The sequence below is a fragment of the Acomys minous genome, assembly GCF_964271855.1.
Source record: "Acomys minous genome assembly, chromosome: 16".
NCBI classification, from domain to species: domain Eukaryota; kingdom Metazoa; phylum Chordata; class Mammalia; order Rodentia; family Muridae; genus Acomys; species Acomys minous.
In genome coordinates, this window is record NC_140498.1 from 62,451,615 (window position 1) to 62,456,512 (window position 4,898).

Sequence of the window (4,898 nt, forward strand, 5' to 3'; positions counted from 1 at the left end):
AATTTCTTGAGATCATTACTTATTGTGGAGTTACTGCTCCTATATATTTCGGTTGCTGTGGTTCTCTTTAAATATGTACTTTGTCTTGATTTAACGTTGGTAGATTGTATACATGAAGAATCCTATCCGATTCTTTTATATTTTAAAGTTTAGTCTATAGAAGACTTAAAAATAGAACTTATGATTCTTTGATTTCCTCAGTGCGTGTTGTAGGATCTGTTAGGTCAAGACTGATGGATGTGAATTAGAAATAAAAGATAGAGGATGGGCATTTCAGGAGCATGATTTCAGAAGCATGATTTTTCTTTCAGTTGGAGCTCTCATGGGCTCGTCTTTTGGGGAAGAGGAGATCATGTACTCTGGCACTAGTGCTGGAGGTTTTAAGGAGCTTGATAGGAAGAAGAAAATACCATGGTGGGGTTCAGTGTACAATTTTCTGGACTTACTCCTGTCTCAGAAGTTTTGTTACAGAATGAATGAAAGTTATTCATGAGCATGGGGTGGTTTTTGAAGACGCATTTTCAGATAGGCATATTTTCTTTAGTGTCTGTGTGTGTTAGGATTTTCATTGCTTTGCTAAAAGACTGTGATTGTACATTGTGGGTGGAGGTAATTACAATGAAAAAAACCCATGATTTCAAAAAAGAATGAGCTGTGTGTGAGAGTTTATGGAAGGAGGAGAAGGAGGAAGGGATAATGATGAAATTATATTATATTTTAAATTATATAATAATTGAAAACAAAAGAAATAATAAAAATGATAAATAAAATTATTATAATTGATGCATTGAAACCGCTTGAAGCCATTAAAAGGTCAAGATGATCTTTTTATCTAATAATCTTTTCCATATTTTTGGAGAAATGGGTCCCTTACTACTGACATTTTACTTAAAGATGTTTATAAATTCATATGTTTTGGTGTTTCCTTAGATTTGAAATGTGACTACTAATAGCTACCTTTAATTCCTATCGTTAAATTTATTTTAAGTGTAACCACTTAGAACATTTAATTTTCTTATGTAATCAAACATGATTTTCAGCCCTGAAAACTTACCTACAGTTAGCATTATACAAAATTCATGGGTTATATTTCAGAATACATGTGTCTATAACACACAAAATAACAATTAGCAAAGTAACAAGTCTGGAATCTGAATGTGAGCAGGGAGAAGAATGTGTGAAGGTTTGGATTGAGAAAGCTGAAGGAATACAAACTGTAATTAAATTACAGTCGCAAAATAAATTATAGTCAAATAAATAAAATAGCAAAAGGGAATTATGGTTGAAGAAAGCAATGAAAAGGGAGAGCACACTAAGGTGTTCATCTAAATCCATATTTTTATATAAAGAGGTCCTATATTTCATCATTCTTTTTCACTAATTTTCAAACAATCTCATCAACTACAAATGTAAACAAAGAAACACTGGTGATTTTATTTAGCCTTTTTATTCTTTTTTTCTATTTTTCAATTGTAATATGATTTTATCATTACTCCCTCCTCTTCTTTCCTCTTTACAATATATCTCTTTCTGTTTCTGTCTCTGTCTGTCTGTCTGTCTCTTTCTCTGTCTCTGTCTGTCTGTCTGTCTGTCTCTCTCTCTCTCTCTCTCTCTTTCTTTCACACACACACACACACATAGAGACACACACACAGACACACACACAGACACACACACACAGACACACACAGACACACACACACACACACAGACACACACATCTTCTTTGGGTATAAATATATATTACTAGGAAATGAATTCTTATTCAAAGTCCCTGATCCTCCGTCTCTTACAGTGTTTCTACTACTTCTTTCTCGATTACAGAGTGAAGGTGCCTAATGCAGGATGAAAGCCACACTTATCTATAAGTATAAGGACAAATAATTGGGATGATGCTAGGAAATCTGCTGGTGCGTTATGGCCAAGGTACGTGTGCCATTACTTCTTAGAGTTATCATGTGATGCTGATTATTGTTGTTGTTCATAGGCATCAAATGAAGTTGGAACTGTTGCTTGATTTCCTCCTTTTGGAAGCTTAAATGGCACCTTCTGGTAGATGAATGCTAATCCCCAGGGTGGGTGTGCTCAAGTCAGTTTCATCTAAATTGTCTCTGGGCTTGTGTCTGAAGTGCTTGTTGTCGTCAGCAAGAGGGAATATGCCTTCCACCTTCAGGAAAAAAGGTCAATATCAATAGCATAAAATGTTGGAAGAGTCTCTTAGAGAACTCTCTTACCAGTAACTCAAAAGTGGACTTGTAATGGCTGGTGTTGGAGTTGCAGGCAGATGGCAGGACCATTGTCATCACAAATGGCAAATTTTCATTTAAACTAAAATTTATTTTTATGCTCACACTTACAACTATTAGAAATATTTTAGGTAGATACATTCTAGTATGATTGCCTTTTATTTTTCAGATATAGTTTCTGCTATATTTTTCAAACTCTCTAGTTCTTTTTTTCATTTTTTTCTCCTTTATTAATTTATTCTTGTTACATCTCAATGGTTATCCCATCCCTTGTATCCTCCCATTCTTCCCTCCCTCCCATTTCCCCCTTATTCCTCTCCCCTATGACTGTTCCTGAGGGGGATTACCTCCCCCTGTATATGCTCATAGGGTATCAAGTCTCTTCTTGGTAACCTGCTGTCCTTCCTCTGAGTGCCACCAGGCCTCCCCTTCCAGGGGACATGGTCAAAGTTGAGGCACCAGAGTACATGAGAAAGTCATCTCCCACTCTCCACTCAACTGTGGAGAGTGTTCTGTCCATTGTCTAGATCTGGGTAGGGGTTTAAGGTTTACTGCCTGTATTGTCCTTGGCTGGTGCCTTAGTTTGAGCGGGACCCCTGTGCCCAGATGTGCCTATCATAATGGTCTACTTGTAGGCTTCTAGGACCCTCTGGATCCTTCTACTTTGCCATTCTCCCATGATACTCTCATCTAGTTCTTAATTAGTATCACCTCATCAGATTTTTCCATTTCCTTTTCCAAATCACGTGTACCTCTCTACTTCTTACTGCTCTGACAACAACTCCATGTAGACCTGGATATGGTCATGTTTTTACAGTACTGGTTTTTGCAATTACTGCAAGATATGGACTCACATCTGAGTACATACATACTGAAATTTGGAATTAGAACCTTCAGAAGACAGAATATGCAAGGTTTGTCCCTTTGTGCCTGGATTACTTCAAATATCATGAATTTGTCTGGTTACATCCATTTATAAGTGAATGTCATTTATTATAATGCAGAATAATAATTCATCTTAAAAACATGACTAATATTTAGTTCTTTTTTGATACCATAATATATCATATTATGTGTTTTCATTTCCTTCCCCCAAACCTTCCCAAACCCCTCTCCTGTATCTCTTTCAAATTAGTGGTCCTTTTTCATTAGTTGATATTATGTGCATGTATATTCCCTAATATAAACTGATCAGTCTTATAATGGTACTTGTGTGTGTGTGTTTTCAGGGATGACTGTTTGGTGTTTAACGACTAAATGATTGTTGGACTCTTTCCTGGGAAAAATTATTCCTCCCACTCTCAGCCTTTACTAGCTCTCTGTAGAATTTTGTTTCGGTTTGAAACCTATGGCTTCTTCATGGACCACTTTGGTATGTATAATAGTGTTAGCTTCTTCATTTTATGTATGTGCAAATATATTGGTAAGTCTTATGGTTTGTAACATCAGACATTATTAGGATACACACTTTGAGAGTAAAATCTGATCCTCTACCTTTTGCCCCAAATTGTGCATTATTCTCAGAGCTTTAGATGTAGGAATTGTTTTGTAGATGCATCAGAGTTGACTGTTTTCCAAAGTTCTGCCTGTGATTGCTCGTTTTTCTGCCATGATCCTTGTTGCAAAGAAAGCTTATTTAGTACGCTATGGTCTGTACTTACACACTGCGGTTATGAGAATATTTAGGTAGCCATTATTCTGGCTTATTAAAGTGATCATTGTGTGTGGACCATTTAATCTACATTTCTGTGTTATCCATATAATTGATCAGTATAGGTATTTAGGGGTAGATAATTCATAAAATGATTGCTAAACACTCTTTCACACACATTGACTGTAGTTTCAGCCACTTCACTCTTTTATATTCATCCACCTTCATATTTAGTGCACGTCCCATTCACTATCCCAAACAGATCAATTGCTCCCCAGCATTGTATTGCATCCTCCCAATGTCTGCTATTTTCTACAGCTAGTCCAGGTTGAATATTCACATATGAATATTTGGAGCTAGATATATAAGAGTAGAGAGAATTAGTAATATTTGTCTTTTGGGATCTGGGTTAACAAATCAATATGATTTATTCTAATTTCATCTATTTATGCAAATGCCAGTTTTAAATAAGTGTATCCAATGAAGGGCATTTAGCTGTTGAGTAGAATAAGCAAAGACAAGGACTAGAGAAGTGTCTCTGGAGTGGATGGTTAGTCACTTAAGCACATATCAATAAATAGGACATCTGGGTCATAAGGTAGATTTATTTTTATCATTTGGAGAATTCTTCACACTGATATCAATAATGCTCAACTTGATTAAAATCCCTTTCCAGAGATCCAGTTCTACCCATAATTCCATAGGAGAATCTCCCATACCACACAAAGCCCATTATACTAAAGAACAACAAAGAGAACAAGTGTTTTGTTCATGTATTATTTACCTCAGTATCCTGTACCTAAATTGTGGTTATTTATATTGCCAAAAATTAATACATATTATGAATAACTTACAAACATATGTTTTCAGGAGTAGGTTCTGTTTTGAGATAGCATGTCTGACATGTATATTTCTGTAAAATTACTGAAAAGTAGGTAAATACTTCAACTTCAATATTATAATGGGTTTATTTCAGAGACTTAATTAACTCATCAAGTGGT

The 4,898-nt window shown here is 35.5% G+C and overlaps 2 protein-coding genes across 2 annotated transcripts in view; one reads left to right on the top strand and one right to left on the bottom strand.

The window, feature by feature from the left end:
* The window catches only part of LOC311587537 (uncharacterized protein), a 494,998-nt gene that overhangs the window by 315,358 nt on the left and 174,742 nt on the right, over positions 1 to 4,898 (top strand). The gene's annotated exons all lie outside the window — the stretch shown is intronic.
* Positions 1 to 4,898, bottom strand: part of LOC311587533 (uncharacterized protein) — a 428,822-nt gene that overhangs the window by 211,728 nt on the left and 212,196 nt on the right. The gene's annotated exons all lie outside the window — the stretch shown is intronic.